The sequence below is a fragment of the Temnothorax americanus genome, unplaced genomic scaffold (assembly GCF_048541705.1).
Source record: "Temnothorax americanus isolate GAGA-0224 unplaced genomic scaffold, ASM4854170v1 Scaffold142, whole genome shotgun sequence".
In the NCBI taxonomy this organism is placed as follows: domain Eukaryota; kingdom Metazoa; phylum Arthropoda; class Insecta; order Hymenoptera; family Formicidae; genus Temnothorax; species Temnothorax americanus.
In genome coordinates this window covers 50078-69976 of record NW_027509278.1, presented here as the reverse complement: position 1 = coordinate 69976, position 19899 = coordinate 50078, and the positions used below count along the sequence as shown (strand labels likewise).

Sequence of the window (19899 nt, the reverse complement as noted above, 5' to 3'; positions counted from 1 at the left end):
CCTCCTTACGACGGCGACGAGGGGCGAATGGCAAGGCGCGAACAGGCGTGAGACCGCGCGAGCGGAAGCGTCCCTTTGAGATAGGCTGCAGTCCATTTAATGCTATAAATGCTTGGAATTCTCTTCTCTTTTCTTTCAGTAAAGAAAGAAGAAGACAAAGAACGCTTCGAAGCATTTGTAACATATCAAATGGATCGCAGCCATAATCGACCGGCCGGTCGCGCGCGGACACGCGAGATTTTTAAAATTCACACCGCCAGACGGATAGGCAAGGCTCGATGAGAATAAGCCAGGAAGGCGTGGATGGCCCGTGAAGGCAGAAATGGGTACACGGGAACTATTATTTAAGCACTCGGATACAGAGCACGCGGAGCACGCGAAATGTTACCGCGAGGACATTCGGATCACGAAGGACGACAAATGACAATCCAGCCGCTGCTGTCGAGCGAGTCACGTTGGCGGGCGAACAATGAAAGCATGCGGGGTCGCTTAAGCGTGATTATCACACCGTGCATGCACGAACGCATCATGCTCGCTTCACGAAGTGATTTTGGCATACGCATGTACCCGAATTTATACGTATTTGTAACGTTTTTGCCATTTTATCTGATATTTAAATATTATTTTTATATGTAGTGCGATCTTTTACGATCAATATTATAATTCATCATCAATTATATATTAATCGTAAAAGATCGCACTATGTCATCATGTGTGTGTTCAATATGCCATCACGTGTGTGTAATCACTACCCATCACACGTGTAATTACACGTGATGGCATAGTGCGACCTTCTATACGCGCACGTATGCCAAAATCACTTCGTGAAGCGAGCATGATGCGTTCGTGCATGCACGGTGTGCTATTCACGCCGTGAAGGTAATATGACCCCGCACGAATTGTTATCTGGGATATGTCATTTCGTCAAGAATGGTTTTCCGAATTGCAACCCTGTGAAAAAGAGCATGTGTTCCTTAATGATGGCACAAAATGCAACGTCACAGGTCGTGGCAGAATAAACATCAATAAGAGGTTAATTGATTGAAAATGGATGGATGGAACACTTGAAGATGTACTTCTTGTACCAAGCCTCAAGAAAAATTTGTTTTCAGTTGGCGCCTGCATCAACAAAAATTACAAGATCATCTTTGGAAGAGAGCGTGTTGAATTTCGCATGGACAACGTACTGAAGGCTCAAGGCATCAAGTATGACAATAATCTGTTTCGAATGCTAATCAGTATACAAAACGACAATAGCGCCAATCTAACAGTCTCAAGTTTAAAGCGTTGGCATGAGCGCTTAGGCCACATCAACCACACGTACGTACGTCAATTATGCAAAGATGGGCTAATCAATGGAACCGAAGCGGAAAATGAAAAGGATATGTTTTGTGAAGCATGTCAATATGGGAAGCAACATCGCTTACCTTTCAAGAACGTTTCTGATAAGAAGCCATCGGCTGGAGAGCTCATCCACAGTGACGTATGTGGACCAATGTCACAAGAATCCATAGAAGGATTCAAGTACTTTGTGACTTTCAAGGATGATTATTCAGCCTACCGCAAAGTGTACTTCATAAAACACAAGTCCGATGTCTTCGATAAATTGAAAGAATTCATCAATCAAGTTGAGAATAAGTTTCAAAAATCCGTCAAGACCTTACGTGTAGATAATGGCAGAGAATACTGCAACGAACAGACGTCAAGATATTTGCGTGAAAAAGGAATCAATCTGGAGACAACTGCACTCTACACGCCACAGCAAAACGGGCGAGCTGAAAGGGACAACAGGACAATTGTTGAGTGTGCGAAAGCCATGCTATACGCGAAAAATCTTCCTACATATTTATGGGCAGAGGCCGTAAACACAGCTTTGCTACATTCTCAATCGCACGCCTGCAATCAAGGTGTAACTCCATATGAGATGTGGATTGGAAAAAGGCCGCGCCTGGATCACATCAAGACATTTGGATCAGAAGCCTTCGTGTACATCGATAAGCAATTCAGAAAGAAATTGGACAGAAAATCACGAAAAGTGATACTGGTAGGTTATGAAGAAGAGTCGTGCAACTATAGACTGCTTGACCTGCAAACAAGGAAAATAACAATATCCAGAGACGTCGTGATACATGAGACAGACGGGCATTTAACATCGGATTCGAATGAAGATGCAGAAACCTCCATTAGTCTAGCACCATCAACGCAAGTGGAAGCTGTGCAAACGGAGAAGATTCAACTTCAAAAGAAAGAGACAGTCAAGAAAGAGAATTCTGAAACAACCAGTGATCGTACTCTTAGAGACAGAACCCTGCTAAAAATGACCGATTAAATCCGATTGGTTCCGTATTAAATTTGGTGAAATTAAATCGGAATGAATGCGTTTTCAATCCGGTTAATCGGATGCCCGATTGGAAGTGAATTGGTTCTAATAACAAATCAATCGGAATCGTTTTTAATTCGGCATTTCCGGATTAATCTGAATCCGTCGTTATCAGTTTCAATCGTATTAATGCACATCCATTTTAATTGGGTGAATAAAGTAAGCACATGAATCGTGTTGAATCCGCATCAATCGTAAAATTTTAATACAACACCAAAATCGGATTTAATGCGATATTTCCGGATTCATCTGAATCCGACTGAATCGGTTTTAATTGTATTAATCTTAATTCATTTTAATCGGGTAAATAAAATGACCACATGAATCGTATTGAATCCGCATCAATCGTGAAATTTTAATACAACACCGAAATCGGATTTAATGCGATATTTCCGGATTCATCTAAATTCTAATACTCAATCGGTTTCAATCGTATCTGCGCTTAATTCATTTAAATTGGGTAGTGAAAGTAGCTATGTGAATTGGATTAAATCCGCTTTAATAATTAAAATTGTATATAACACATCATTTTTACGTAATAGAGTTCTTACTACAGGATTTCTTTTTGGTAAAGTCATGAATTCCATATTTGCAAAACTGTAAAATGTTTTTATTTAACCCTTCGAGAACACACAGGGTTAATTTGACTTTTTTTTTCTTTTTTTTTTGCCAAAAAAATTTTTAACCAAAAATATTAAACAAAAAAATTAAATTTTTTTTGTAAAAAACTTTTTTTTTTTTAAAGAACACTGTTAATCTGACTCTACACACATTTTGATCGTCCACCATTTTAAATTGACAAGTGCAATCAGCTTTAAAAAATTCCCAGATGTACTTGAAAAATTGTTAAATTAATTGATATAAATAAAAAATGCCCTTAGAATTATTTACATATTTTAAAAAATTAAAAAAAAAAACAAATTTTTTTTTAATTTTTTAAAATATGTAAATAATTCCAATGGCACTTTTTATTTATATTAATTGATTTAACAATTTTTCAAGTACATCTGGGAATTTTTTAAAACTGATTGCACTCGTCAATTTAAAATGGTGGACGATCAAAGTGTGTGTAGAGTCAGATTCTCCGTAAATGAAAAAAAAGGTGTGTTTTCGAAAGGTTAAATAAATACTGCACATTGTAATAAATTTGTAGTACAAAGAATGGAATTATAATAAAGTAGTAAATAATCCTGTTTATATATCCGGAATTCACGGATTTTATCAGTTTGAATCGGTCTCAGTCAATCCGTTTAAATCATTATAATTTCGTGATTTTGGAGTTCACGAAATCATAACAATTTAGACTGATTCAAACCGATAGAAAACGAGTGAAATTACATCTTTGAGTACGAATCCGTTTCAATCGTTTCCAATCGGTATAATCGTTATGAAATATCATACACGCAGAAAATTTTTCTCGAATAATGTAGAATACTCATAATAAAATGTACTAGATTTACATCACACCGGTAGAATATACGCGTATTCAATCGGAAATTAATATATGACAAAGAAAAGTAATAGTTTGATCAGATACATCTTAATTGTAACCTAAAGGTAAATAAGTTTGCCATACTAACAAGGAAACATGAGAAAAGTAAAAAAAGTTCTATACTGATATGTTTATAGACGACGGAAGGCGCGCGGCGCGAGCGGCAACGCGGGCTCGCGCGGCGAGAGGGTTCGGCTTGCGCCCGCTACGCGGCGCATCGCCGGTATATTCTCGCGTGATTAAGATTCAACATCGACCTCTATATCTAGGGTAGCTCGGCAGGGTTTCTACAGCGTTCTCAAGTTCGCTCGTGGCAGACAGCTGACCGCCACAGCCTATAACAGCAACTTGTGTTTTTGCCATGACTGCAACAGACATCTCGTTTTCTGTCCATCAGCCATATTTTTATTCTTTGCTTTCTAAATTTCCTATATTTTCTTGAAATTTTTTGCATATTATGACTATATTTTAGCCGTGCAAGATTAGTATGGTATTTACTTTGTTCGTGTATACTGGTATTTTCCAGAAAAATTTTCTGCGTGTAACGATTAACGATTCAAACCGATAGGAACCGATCGAAATTACATTGTTGAATACCAATCCGTTTCAATCGGTTTTGATCGGTGTAATCGTTATAAATCCGTGATTTCCGGATCAAGAATCCAGATTCATGCAGATTCAAAATTTTTAATCGGATTTAATCGGTCATTTTTGGCAGGGAAGCGCAATAAAACCACCAGAACGTTACGAGGCGAACGTAATAGAGTTCGATGAGCCAGCAACATACGAGGATGCATTGTCCGGACCAGACGCCAAGAACTGGATTCGTGCTATTGAAGAGGAGCTCAAGGCACATGAAATTAATGGAACATGGACAATTCAGGATCTACCTGCGAACAAGAAATCAATAGGATCTACATGGGTCTTCAAGATAAAACAGGACATACCAGGAGGCCTCCATCGATATAAAGCTCGACTCTGCGCTAAGGGATATTCGCAAAAGCACGGAACTGATTACAATGAGGTATTTGCACCAGTTGCCAGGTACGATTCCATTCGCACAATGTTAGCCAAGGCAGTAAAGGAGGACCTAAAAATTGCTCAGTTTGACGTAAAAACTGCCTTCCTTAACGGCAGTGTATCCGAGGAAATTTACATGGAAATACCGCAAGGGGTCAATCCAGGTTTGGAGGGTAAAGTATGCAGACTTCAAAAGTCTATATATGGCTTAAAGCAAGCATCACGGGTATGGAATCTTGAGTTTGACTCATTTCTAAAGCGTTATCATTTCGTTCAGAGCAAATCCGATCCTTATATATACATTGGTAGAGTCAACTCGGACAAGGTTTATTTAATCATATACGTAGATGATGGTTTACTCCTAGCGTCGTTAAAAGAAAGTATTGACAAGATACTAAAGAAACTAAGTTTAAGTTTTGAAATCACGATTGGCAACGGTACATGTTACATAGGTATAGAGATTCTTCGAGTACCGGAATCAAAGTTAATTTTCATACATCAATCATCTTATACTAAACGTATCTTGAATCGTTTCAATATGCTAGATGCAAAAGGCAAAAATACACCTGCAAATTTAGGCATGCATCTATCATCACCGCATGATATATTTGTATCCTCAGACAATGTGCCATATAGACAAGCGATAGGTAGTTTAATGTTCCTCGCAAATGTCACGCGACCAGATATTGCCTTTATTGTAAATTATCTAAGTCGTTTTATTTCTAGTTACGATAACAAACACTGGAATGCGGTAAAGAACATATTTCGCTATTTAAAAAATACCATTGACATGGGCATTCTGTATGATGGGTCATCTGGAAATACATCTTTGCAAGGATACGCAGATGCAGACTATGCTGGAGACATTGACACCAGGCGATCCACCAGTGGATATCTGTTCATTCTGTCAAATGGAGCTGTAACATGGGGATCCTTGCGTCAAAGAACTGTTTCACTCAGTACTACTGAAGCGGAATATATGGAAACTTGCGAATCGGTTAAGGAAGCGCTATGGCTTAAACAATTGTTACATGACATCGAACTCCAATGTGTCGATCCAATCGTCATCAACGTCGATAATCAAAGCGCGATCAAATTAACTAAGAACTCTGAATACCATAAACGAAGTAAACACATTGACGTTCGATATCATTTTGTGCGTGAAAGATATATGAATGGTGAGATCAGAATAGAGTATGTACCCAGTGAAGAACAGCTAGCGGACATCCTAACTAAGGTATTAAGCAGGGACTTATTCTGTAATCTCAGATCAAAGATGGGTGTCTGTAGGATAACTATAGAAGCTCTCAAAAGAAGGGAGTGTTAAGATTATGTTTCTCTAGCTTCATTTGTAATTGCCGCCAAGCTCGTGTGTAGCGCCCTTATTCTCTAGCATACGGTGCACATGTTTTTCGTTAGCGGCGCTCTCTCGTTGAGCGGTTGGCGTCTTCCGGCGCTTCGCGCGCTTGTTCTCTAGATCCTTCGTTCTCTCTGAGTTATGCGTATCGCACCACGCCGATTCAGGCTTAGTTATCATTATTTTTCTTTTGCGTGCGTGCAATCTACTTAATTTAGTACGTAGAATAAAGTACGTTGTTTTCTCCACAAGTCGTGTACCTGCATTATTTGTTTACCAAGATAACACTGCTAGAAGATCCTGAGATCCTTTTAACACTAAGCGAGTTCCCGGTCCGCAAAATTGATAGCCGGGGATATGTAATTCGATCGGAAGCGCATTTATCGCGCGATTCAGCAGACCTCGACCTATTTTCAGCGGCATTCGCCGCAGTTTTTTTTATCAACGGCGGCGGACCGTCGATGTGCGTTTGCTGACACGGCAAATTATAATGTATTAAACAGCGCCGATCTTGCTGAACCTCCGAATCTGCCTTGATATGTTCGGGAAGCTTATCCCACAAATAATCTATGTGATTATAAAACTGTCGCAGTAGAATGACCTTTGGTATATACTTTAACTGCTCGGCGGTTAAATCGTAAATATCGCTGTTATCCGACACGAGCAAAAACATTTTAACGACTGAGCATCTCAGCTCTACGCGTCTCTATAAATAGGCCAGCTTTCTCGATATTATTATTTATTCGTTGTGGAGGGGAGGTAAAATGCGGTTCGTACGGCAATCGCGGCCCATGTGCGAATTTCAAAAAGGCTCAGTGTTGGCTTGGTACTGGTGCCAGAATTACCAGTACTGGCTGACGATTCTGGGCCAGTACAAGCTTATATCAGGATCATTACTGGGACAATGTCGGAATGATAACACGGGTCCCAGTCTTGGCGCCAACTTTGGCCCGACACAGAGTACTAGTACGGGGACAACACTGATTGCCATATCACTCGCGGCGTGTTGCTTTCGTGCCGCGGTCGTTACCTCCGGCGCCGCTCGAACAAAAAGTTTTCTAAATCCCCTTGCGGCGTGTTGCTTTCGCGCGGTTGTTACCTCCGGTCCCGAGCGAAAATTTTCTAAGTCGACCCAATACGTCCCCAGTACTGAGCCGACTTTCGACCGTAGATCAATATCATTTCTGGTCTTATACACGGTCAGTACTGAAACGAGACTCGCCTCGGAACAAAATATGATTGGGAAACGATGCTCCCCGCATCGACTTCGTCGTACGTGCCCCTTTCGTGTACGTATTCCACAAACGTTTTACACATTCGTACGGACCAAGCGAAACGCGTTTGCACGTCTGTACGTATCGCTCGTGTCGCTCGGCTCACCGAGCGCACCGAACCTTTTATAGTACCCAACCGGCCGGCCGAGCGATCGGCGACGCACGGTCTTACGCACGGTCGCTTACGGGCCCCGGAGGCGAGACGCGAAGCAAGACGAATGACACCATAATTCGAGGTACTTGTAACCGAGAGACACGAACGCGGTCGTTACCTCCGGCGTGGGCTCTAGCGAAAAGTTCCCTCGCGGCGTGTTGCTTCCACGCCGCGGTCGTTACCTCCGGCGCTGCTCGAGCAAAAAGCTTTCTAAGTCCCCTCGCGACGTGTTGCTTTCGCGCGGTTGTTACCTTCGGCGCCGCTCGAGCAAAAAGTTAAGTCCCCTCGCGGCGTATTGCTTTCGCGCGGTTGTTACCTCCGGTCCCGAGCGAAAATTTTCTAAGTCGACCCAATACATCCCCAGTACTGAGCCGACTTTCGGCCATAGATCAATATCATTTCTGGCCTTATACACGGTTAGTACTGAGACGAGACTCGCCTCGGAACAAAATATGGTTGCATGGGAGTACTGGTCACCGAGACTGGCACAATACTGATCTAGCGGTTTATCCGTATTGGGGCAGTACCACCCATCAAGTCTTGGCAGCCAATATTGTGCCATTTCTGGACCATGCGGACAACTCTGGCAGAAGTCCGACATTCGCACATGGGGGACGATCAAAGTGACAAACTTTGACGATAGGATGCCGTTAACGAAAGAGGTACGCAAACATGGAGGCATGCTACCGATTTCTATACGCGGTATCATCTGCGGTCCGTCGAATTGCGGCAAGACAAACGTCTTGATAAGCTTGCTGGAAAGTCCGCACGGTGTACATTTCGAGAACGTGTATGTGTACTCGAAATCGTTGCAACAACCAAAATATCGATATTTGGAGAATATACTAACACCAATAGAAGAGATTGGCTACTTTACGTTCTCGAATAACAGCGACGTCATTCCGCCGAGCGAGGCGCTCCCGAATTCTATTTTTATCTTTGATGACGTGGCATGCGACAAGCAGGATACGATAAGAGAATACTTTGCAATGGGCAGGCACGCAGACATTGACTTTTTCTATCTTTGTCAGACGTATGCAAAGATACCGAAGCATCTTATACGCGACAACGCGAATTTATTGATTCTGTTTAAACAGGATGGTACCAATCTGAAACACATATACAGCGATTACGTAAACACAGATATGTCTTACGATGATTTTAGTAAATTGTGTCATACGTGTTGGCAACAAAAGTACGGATTCGTGGTGATAGACAAGGACAGCGCGATTTCGAATGGTCGATACAGAAAAGGATTTAACGACTTTGCGATACCAAAACGTGGTTAGTTGTTGTCGACGCGTCGATTGAACAACGTTAGCGCAATATGGACAGCAGCGATTAGAGAGCGCGAGAGGATCGTGAAAGATATTGCGAAAACAAGCAATTCGATTCGCAAAAAATATCACGCCTTGAAAACTGGTAAAATGGAGGAAGATATCGCGTTGGAGAGACACTTTAAGCCCGTCATCGAACCTCTAAGGCAGATTGCCGAAAACACCGTTGCTGGCAAAGAATCGGACGTGTCAAAGATTGAGAATGAAACGGCGTAGGAAGACGAAGAGCCGAAGCTCAAACGACAACGACCAAACGCCTCGTTTAACGACTCTGTAATGGCTTCAACTCCGGTTACGTTGAAACGATCGATAAATGTGCCATCTAATTTGAGCGAAATAACAAAAACTTTACAACCGCGTAAACCAAAACGATCGAAAGGTTTATTGAATGAACCACCGATAACCTCTGCGCCTTCCGTACAACACACAGTGCTCGCAAACGAAGATGTTTTCGAAACCACGAATGACCCACTCGTGATGTCCGTTCGACAGCAGTTGCAAATATCTGAGGGTCAAGAAACGTTGCAAGATCAATTGGGTCCATTGAGCCAAAAGTACATCGGGGCAGTTCTGAGCGGCGATGAAGAAAGCGGTATGGACATCGCGTACGGTGTTAAATTTACCAACGATGGAATGGTGCTCGGTAATAAACGTTTTGACGTGAACCATGCGGACAACATAATTATCGACGGCATACGATACAATGGCACACGCGGTCTTTTCGAATTAATCTTTAAGAAATATCCCGATGACGATATCTACACGGAGGACGATATGCAAACGTACAAGAGCATTCTGTTGATGACGAGTGTTCATAAACGCAATTATGATGCTCACGCTCAAATAAAGGGCAACGGGGGATACAAGTACACACATATAATCGGCCAGCTGATTTCAGGTAAAAAAGCTGGAAAAGGTATACCGCGTGCCATGACAGGCAACAAAGATCGACCATATAATTGCCCTGGTAACCATCTCCGATAGAAAACGATAAAAAAATTTCTTATCGTTTTTAATACGGTTAGTGAATCGTTTATTTACGGTATTCTATCAGAAACTCACGTTACAAAATACTTGGGATCCTATCGTAAATGTCTTATCAGCTATACATCAGTTTCTATCGTTTTTAATATGGTTAGTGAATCGTTTATTTACGGTATTCTATCAGAAACTCACGTTACAAAATACTTGGAATCTTATCGTAAATGTCTTCTCAGCTGCACATCAGTTTCTATCGTTTTTAATATGGTTAGTGAATCGTTTATTTACGGTACTCTATCAGAAACTCACGTTACAAAATACTTGGAATCCTATCGTAAATATCTTATCAGCTATATATCAGTTTCTATTGTTTTTAATATAATTAGTGAATCATTTATTTACGGTATTTTATCAGAAACTCACGTTGTAAAATACTTGGGATTCTATCGGAAATTTCTTATTACCTTTATATCGGTCTCAATCAGTTTTTAACATAATTGAAGTTTCGTTTATTCACGATACTCTATAAAAAATTCTCGATACAATACACATGGGCTTGCATCCTAAATTTCTTATTAGTGGTGCATCGGTTTCTATAATTTTTAATGGTATTAAAGTAGCTATAATTGTCTTTTTAATATGGTTAATAGTGAACCGTTTATTTACGATGCCCTGTCAGAAAAAAATTGGAAAAATTTGAAATTTCTCAGCTATATATCAGTCAGAACATCTTTAGATGTTTGCTACTCTGCATGCCACCGGATTATAACCGTGTAAAAGAAAAATAAACCGTATCAGAGATCTTTCTATGATAAAGAAAGAACTGCATTTTTTTTTTTTATAATTAAGCTTCCACCTTTGCGACAACAGCACCAGGAAACCAAGGGCAAAAATTTTCACGGTTATTAGAGAAATAAAAACAACATTTACATTAGAAACGTCTTATTTAAAATTGCACTAAAATACAAATAAAATATTTTATTTTAATCTTAATAACAAATCACACACACACACACATAAAAATACTTCGACGAACTTTGTTTTCGAAGATGATAAGTTGTATGTCGGAAAATCCTGATAAGAAACGATAGATGTGTCGGTTCGGTTAAGTCGTATAAATATCGACGAGATGTCTATCGTTTTAACCTTATAAAAACATATGCAAAGTAGAAGGTTTTCAAACGATTCAATTTATATCATTAATATACGATAGAAAACGAACCGATTTGCTGCCGTACAGAAGATGATAAGTTGTATGTCGGAAAATCCTGATAAGAAACGATAGATGTGTCGGTTCGGTTAAGTCGTATAAATATCGACGAGATGTCTATCGTTTTAACTTTATACAAACATATGCAAAGTAGAAGGTTTTCAAACGATTCAATTTATATCATTAATATACGATAGAAAACGAACCGATTTGCTGCCATAAAGAAGATGATAAGTTGTATGTCAGAAAATCCTGATAAGAAACGATAGATGTATCGGTTCGATTAAGTCATATAAATATCGATAAGATGTCTATCATTTTATTCTTATATATCCGTATTAATGCATACGGTAAAATTATTACCATAAATAACGATACATATTATATCGTGTATATACGATTGATTCAGATGGGCAACAATTGTACATATAGAAAACGATTCATAACTATAAAATTTGTATAGTTATTTTCTTATTCGGACCTAAAACGATAGAAACCGATTCGATTCGATTAATGTTTTATCTGTCTTCTAAATATGCAACGATAGAACCGATAAGATACGATTAAAAACGATACAGATATAGCCGTTTTTAATCGTTTTCTATCGGATATGGTTACCAGGGTGCACAGTCGATTTCGGGTAAAAAAGCCGGAAAAGGTATACCGCGTGTCATGACATTAAACGACAACAAGATCGATTATGTTCATTGGGACGATCCCAACAAGCTTGTAGATCGTCTCCGATTGCTCGAAGCTTCGCGCCTAGCGGGTCACACCGGTCACGATAACGAAATCCTGTCGATTATCGAGAAATTTCGCGAAGCTGGACTTATTATAAATTAAGTGGTGCGACAGCGAGTCATTCAATCAACATCGAAATGCCGATCAACAAGTTTGGTATATCGCTCGGAAGAGGCGGTGCGGAACCGTACTATCAATGGAGAAGATTAATCAGAAATTACGTGCGAGATAACGCTCTTTGCATGGTCGCCACCGACTTTGACGCGAAATCGCGCAAGATTCGACGTATAGCGCCGCCCGTAGATGATGGCGATGCAGCCAACAAACGCTAGCAGAGCGTGCAAATTTTGGAAGATCGACAGGATGAAATGGAGAGAAAGATGGCTGTATTCCAGAATAATGTGCAAATTACCCTAAACGAACTTCAAAAGATGATTCAAGATGTAATTGCGAATCATCGCGAATAGATAAGAACGTACATCTGATATCTGCGTCAGTTGCGCGTCATCGTCATGGCTGGTAAGAAGCAATCAGCTGAGAAACGGCGGCTGGTGCAAGAATTACACGCTTCTGCGAGAAGAAATTTTTCTCGAAGACACGTCATAGTACGCGGATACGATGACCTGTGGCAGGCGGATGTGGTCGAGATGCGACCATACACGCGATTTAACAGAGGCTACCACTACATACTCACCGTTATCGACGTGCTGAGCAAGCACGCATGGGCCGTACCGCTCAAGACCAAGAGCGGACCCGAGGTTACCACGGCGATTGCAAAAATAATTTGAGACGGCGGCAGATGTCCAAAAAATCTGCAGACTGACAAGGGGAAAGAATTTTACAACACAAACGTGCAGAAACTCTTGAAGAAACATAATATCAATCACTATTCGACATATTCCGTAATGAAGGCATCGGTCGTCGAACGATTCAATCGCACGCTCAAGAACGACATGTGGAAAATGTTTACGCGCAATGGGAATTACAAATGGATTGACTCGCTGCCAGGTCTCGTATCGGATTACAACGCGCGAAAGCATCGAACTATCGGCATGCGACCCATCGATGTTACCCCCGCGATCGCCGACAAGCTCCTATAACAACGGTGTATCGCTGCTCCCGCGCGATTTAAAGTGGGCGATTCGGTACGCGTGAGTAAATTCAAGACAATCTTCGAAAAAGGATACACGCCAAATTGGACCACGGGGGTGTTTAGAATCGTCAAAGTGCAGAAAACTAATCTTGTGACGTATCTGTTGGAAGATTCCTGCGGAAAACCCGTCGCCGGCGGCTTCTACGAATACGAGTTACATGCGTTGCTAATCCCGACGTGTATCTCGTTGAAAAAGTTTTGCGCAAAAGAGGGGATGAGGTTTATGTAAAGTGGTTAGGATTTGATAATTCACATAATTCATGGATACACAAGAATAATGTATTGTAAAAATGTATTACAATATAAAAACATACATAAACATATGAGTCATTTATTTTCCTAAATGTAACAATATATTTACAATGGTATTTTAGAATGTCCCCATGGCAGCGTCTCGGTAGAACCGGGTATAAGTAGCGCTTATCGTCGTACGGACTTAGAGCTATTTTCGGACATGGTGTATACCTCGTGTTGTTTGGATGTTATGCAAGCCTGCTGTCGCGTCATTTCAATTTCGTCGCGCAGACACCGCATGTAATCGTCGAACGTTATCGACCTGGCTACGACGTTACTCTTAACACCTTTAGCCTTTTTTGTATCTTTCTTACCGTCTACTCGCAAGGCGTACATCTTTGCTTTAAGCCCGACGAATTCGGTCATTATCGCACCGTTATTTTCGTCTTTCATTAAGCCCGGAACTTTTTTATTGACGAGTGGGATACCGTACGTATTATCAATCGCATAATCGCTAGTGTCAAATCTATAATGAATGTGACGCTTCATGATATCATACACATCGTCGCACTCGATGTGATAAATAAGACTGTCAGTATCGGTGTACGTGACTTTACACTTGTCGCGATACAACGGTAACATATGTAAGTTTATTTATTTATTTAAAATTTCGAGGTCTAACAGCGCCAAGTTTTTTTACAAGAAAAATTTATGTATTTTAATAAAATATTTTTATTTTGTACTGTTACCTCTGTAATTCTTTGTGATTAAATCTTTTATTTTATTGAAAAATACATATATAAACTTTATATTTAAATAGAAATTGTATTCCCTCGTTGGATTAAATATTTTAATAAAATATTTGTATTTTGTACTGTTACCTCTGTAATTCTTTGTGACCATTAAAAAATACACATGTAAACTTTGTATTTAAATATCTTGTATTCCCTTGTTAAATTTAAATAAAATTTTTTAATCTTATAAAATTGTTATCATACATTCTTTTCTAATTGACACAATGTAAAGATTTTTCAAAATAGTGCAACAATTATTTTTTGAGGCAATATACATGTTCTCTCTGTATAATTGGCGCTCTAATTTAAAGAGATATCATTTCTTTTTTGTAATTGTAATAGATCACTTAAAGCGCGACTCTTCTTTTTGATAAGGTAACATAATTTTGTGACGTGTATCACTTGGGTTATAATTTTTCGGAAATAAAGATACTACTGCTTAGATTTTTTCGAGATTTTTTGAGATATAAAGATCTACCACTTGTTACTTAGGTTTTTTTGAGGTATAATACTACTACTTTCTTTTTTTTTTAGGTAACAACATATACACTACTATACGTGTACTTGGCGCTTTTTTTTACCTTTTTTTAAAAAAGGTAATTTTGTGCGGATATCACGCCTTTTTGTAGTATATTACGCATTTTATAAACAGTATGTACAGGATAAAGCTATTTGGAGGTATAATACTACCACTTTGTTTTTTTTCGAGGTAACAACATAACAGGGTAACAATAACATAATACATATATACACTACTATGCGTGTACTTGGCGCTCTTTTTTACCTTTTTTTTTAAAAAAGTAATTTTGTACGGATATCACGCCTTTTTGTAGTGTTACGCATCTTAATCTTATAAACAATATATCTTATAATCTTATAAACAGTATATAATGCAATAAGGTATAAAGCTAAAAGTGTTACGGACTATTATTTCTAAAGAAAACAACAATTTAATATTTTGCTTAGTTTTTTTTAAATAATAATCTGTAACCCTTTTAGTTGTACACCTTGTATATATTTTTCAATTTCAACATAAAACATAATCGCAATAAAGCATGATTAATGTTAATAAGTCGTTAACTGTAAAATTCTTTATTTATTTTTATTTGCGTGTCCTACTGAATGTTGTTCGCAACTGTATATGTACCGATATCTTCAGGTATCGATATTTTTGATAATTATTTTTACGTCAGACATAATTTTAATTCATCCAATTTTTATCATGTCTAGACATAATTTTCGTCCAATTTTTATTATGTCTAGACATAATTTTAATTCAGCGATTTTTATTATGTCATGACAATTTTAATTCTGCCGCTAGGGAAATTTTAAGTCGATTCTTATGAATCAAGCTTGAATTCAATGTCTAGGTGTCCCAGGTTGCCAATAACGAGATCCACATAGTGCGCTCTATAGTTTTCGGTGTCCAGGTGTATTAATACCTTGAATTCGATGGCCACGTGTTCCAAGTTGCCGATGACGAGGTCCACATAGTGCGCTTCGTAGTTTTCGGTGTCTACATGTATTAATACCTCGAATTCGATATCTACGTGTCCTACATTGGGTGCGTTCAGCCGATATTCCGCTAGCCTAATAATCGTGAGCAGTCGCTCGTTTTCGCTCGTTTCCTCTCTTTTGACCTAATGGATTAAAAGGAGAGAAAACGAGCAAAAACGAGCGATTGCTCACGATTGCTAAGCTAGCCGAGTATCGGCTGAACGCACCCATTCAGATTTAAAGTTATTAATGCACCTAGACACCAAAAACTATAAAGCGCACTATGTGGACCTCGTCATCGGCAACCTGGAACACGTAGACATCGAATTCAAGGTATTATTACACCTACACACCGAAAACTATAGAGCGCGATATCTGGACCTTGTCATCAGCAACCTGGGACACCTAGATATCAATTTCAAGGTATTAATACACGTAGACACCGAAAACTACGGAGCGCACTATGTGGACCTCGTCATCGGCAATCTGGGATACCTAAACATCGAATTCAAGGTATTAATACACGTAGACACCGAAAACTACGGAACTCACTATCTAGACATCGTCATCGGCAACCTGGGACACCTAGACATCGCATTCAACGTATTATTACACCTGGACACCGAAAACTACGAAGCGCACTATCTGGATCTCGTCATCGGCAACCTGGGATACGTAGACATCGAATTCAAGGTATTAATACACGTAGACACCGAAAACTATGAGGCGCACTATCTGGATCTCGTCATCGGCAACCTGGGACACGTAGACATCGAATTCAACGTATTATTACACGTAGACACCGAAAACTATGAAGCGTACTATCTGGACCTCGTCATCGGCAACCTGGATACCTAGACATCAAATTCAAGCTTGATTCATAAAAATTGACTTAAAAATTCCCTAGCGGCACTTTCTGCCAAGCGTAGAGAACCTTCTTTTCCGGCAGCGGTAGTAATAATAATGTAAGGATACAAAATCTCTCCAGATAAACATGAAGCAATTAACTCAATATACATATTATATATATACCTAATTTACCTAAATAGAAATCTTTCTCCTGACCGATAAGTCTATCGACCTAATTTCGAAATACGCGCGCGATATCGAAACAGGCGATACCTGCGCCACAGTATATACAGTAGCGCAACTCCTCTGATTTCGTGTTGGCCAAAACGGATTGCGCATGCGCGAAATAAAGCACTATTTCTGTCTCTTTTCTTCTTACTGTCTTTCCTTTTCTAACGGATTTAGAGGCACATTTAAATGCCTAAGGCGTTAAAGTGCTATAGACAGCTATAGAGTGACTTGATAAAAGTCGGAAAAAAATTGTGTAAATTGTGTTATTGTAAAGTGTGTGATTGTGAAGAGATTTGTGAAGTGATTGTGAAGTGATTTGTGTATTGGAAGTATAGAAAGGAAAGTTAACCTGTATAAATTTTATTTATAAACAACGACACTTCCTTTTTCCAAAAAAACATAATAGGTACAATACTATTTTAATAATTGTTTACATCATTATTTCATTATTTGCGTAATTTAATTAATTATTCTGACATACACAGGTGGTTGGCATGGGTTCAAGCATGCAGAAGATTGAATTTAATACCAAAAGGCCCCGAGTATGCTCACCGCAATTGTCGATTGTGCCATGTACATTTTGAAGGAAATCAGTATAAAATCGTCAAAAGTCGAGCTCGCCTTCATCCAGATGCTGTACCAACAAGATGTTTAAAGTTTACCAGTAATAAGTAAGTTTTCATTTATATTAGTTTTAATTACTCTTTATTTGGAAAAATCTAGTTTTGATACTTGAAAATATTTTTGATAGTAATATAAAATAATTAAAAACATATTATTTTACTGCAGTACTACAGTTTCTACAGTATCAACAGATGTAGTATCAATGGAATATGAAAACAATAATATGTAAGCTATTTTTGCATTTATTATAAAAATATTAGAAAAATTAAATTTAAATTAACACATAACTCAAGAAGCTGAAGAAGTTTATGTATTATTAGTATTACAATGCGCAAAATTATACATATATTTAGTTTTTAATATTAATAAGTTTTTAATATTATTGCAATTAATGCAATTTCTTTTGTGCAATAGCTTAGCATTATCAGTAAAGTTTCCAATAATATATATTCATTATTTGTAAAATTTATCTACATATATGTTATAAAATAAAATATAAAAATTTTATCAATATATATTGACCACATATTATTGTATCATTAAAAAATTAAGTTTATTACTACACACACACACACACACACACACACACACACACACACAAAATGTATAATATATTTAATAAATAATATATTGTAAAATGTGACATATTTTATAAAAATATATAAATGTATACATTTAATCTAAAAAGTGTTATATTACGTTAAAATGTTTACATAATTTTTTTGTGTGTATACTTTTATGCGAGAAAATTATTCTATATATTATATATGTTATATACACTTTTTTATATTTTACATTTATTCCTGATTTATCATATATTATATATATTTATATATATATATATATATATATATATATATTTATTTATTTATTTATTTATATAACATACTGTTATATTATATTAGTATAATATTTCATATATTAGTATTTTATATATATCATTATTTTGCATCATTAACGGATTCATCTAATATATATGTAATATTTTTTAATATTTTTTAATTTCTTTCATTTTTTTTACGCGCGCATTGCATGACATTGTACATTGTTAACAATAATTCTGCATAATTTTGATTGAAACTAACAGACACGGTTGTATCTCGCGCCAACTGCGTTAAATTAACCTCAATGGACTAAACGAGTAGGAAAGAGAGAGATGACGAAGAGAGAAGTGAGACAGAATACTGCTTTATTTCGCGCATGCGCACTCCATTTTGGCCAACACTAACATCAAAGGTGCCGACAGAGAGTTGCGCTACTGTATATACTGTGCCTGCGCCGCCAGCGTCGAAAAAGTGAAATAAGTGACGTTTCTCTGATAATCATAATAATATTGAGATGAGAGACGGTCGACGTAGAAGTATTCGTATCTTAAAAATAAATTTTCACATTTGGACTTTGCGTCGCAATATCTCCGCTCGTAGAGCACGTAGCGGAATATTATGAGAGGAGACCCCCCCCCCCCTAATTGGACCCCAAGCTATCGATCAAGCCTACTTAGAACTTGATCCGTTCACTCGTTATCGAGATCTCAACATCTCGAGTACTCGCAACCCGTCGCGTCGCGTAAAAGAGTCACGGTCGGTCTCGCTCCGCGTGTACTTGGCGCGAGACACTACCGTGTCTCTTGATAATACGCAACAAATATTGATAATACGATAATACATAACTCGCGACGCAACTATCGCAAAAATTTTCAAAGATATCGGCCAACAGCAAGACATCGGTCTTAAGATATAAATCGCTGTAATCACCGAGCGTTCGAATGGAGAACCGCTACCAGACGTCGACGGCGTGCGCGTAATCGCTTTCGGATACGGTGTCACCTGTCAATGAACTGTAAAACGAGTCGCGCGGTGGTAAACACAAGTCCTCCAATTTTTCGACGCAGTCAATGTATTCATATGGAAATACGCCTTTTCTTGTCAGCAAATCAAAATTTTCTGCGGATAATTCACAAAATTCGCGTTGCAATATTCGCAGTTTATCCTTGCTGAGATAAGATACCAATTTGTCGAGACTAGCGGTGAGAAACTTGTACGAATCGATAAATCGCAATTTGATATCGATAAATCGATAAATAGCACGTTTTCTTATCTTTATCTTCGGTGGTTTGAACGTTTTTTGTAAACGAAATATATTTTTCTTTTGTGATCGGGAGTAAATCTACATGTCCTTCGTACGCTGTTGCTATTTCAGTTATAATAAAATGTGCGTCATAGCCCGATAAATTATGAAACACTATGGGAATGCAATGCGAATCTTTATAATTTAAGTTACAATTCGAATGCGCGGGACCTCTGTATCGACCGGTCAGGTGACAATAATGGTCGCGTACTCGCACGTCGTCTGGCTCGAACGGTTCTTCGCACACGTGACAAAGCGTTGCGCTGTTAAACTTTTCCCACTCGTCTCGCGTGAAATCTAGCTGCCATGGGTATATTAGTGGACAAAATGGTCTTTACGTCGTGAGCTAAACGTCTTAGCTCCTCGGCGAACCACGCGACGCAATCCTTATTGCGACGAAACCGATACATAGATAACGACTCGTCGTACGAGCAACGCACGTAG

General features: G+C 38.6%; 1 long non-coding RNA gene and 1 pseudogene across 2 annotated transcripts in view; one reads left to right on the top strand and one right to left on the bottom strand.

Annotated features, from left to right (window-relative positions):
- The window catches only part of LOC143894811 (uncharacterized), a 98735-nt gene that overhangs the window by 30833 nt on the left and 48003 nt on the right, over positions 1 to 19899 (top strand). The gene's annotated exons all lie outside the window — the stretch shown is intronic.
- LOC143894808 (uncharacterized) overlaps positions 1 to 19899 on the bottom strand; it is a 32051-nt pseudogene that overhangs the window by 11107 nt on the left and 1045 nt on the right. The gene's annotated exons all lie outside the window — the stretch shown is intronic.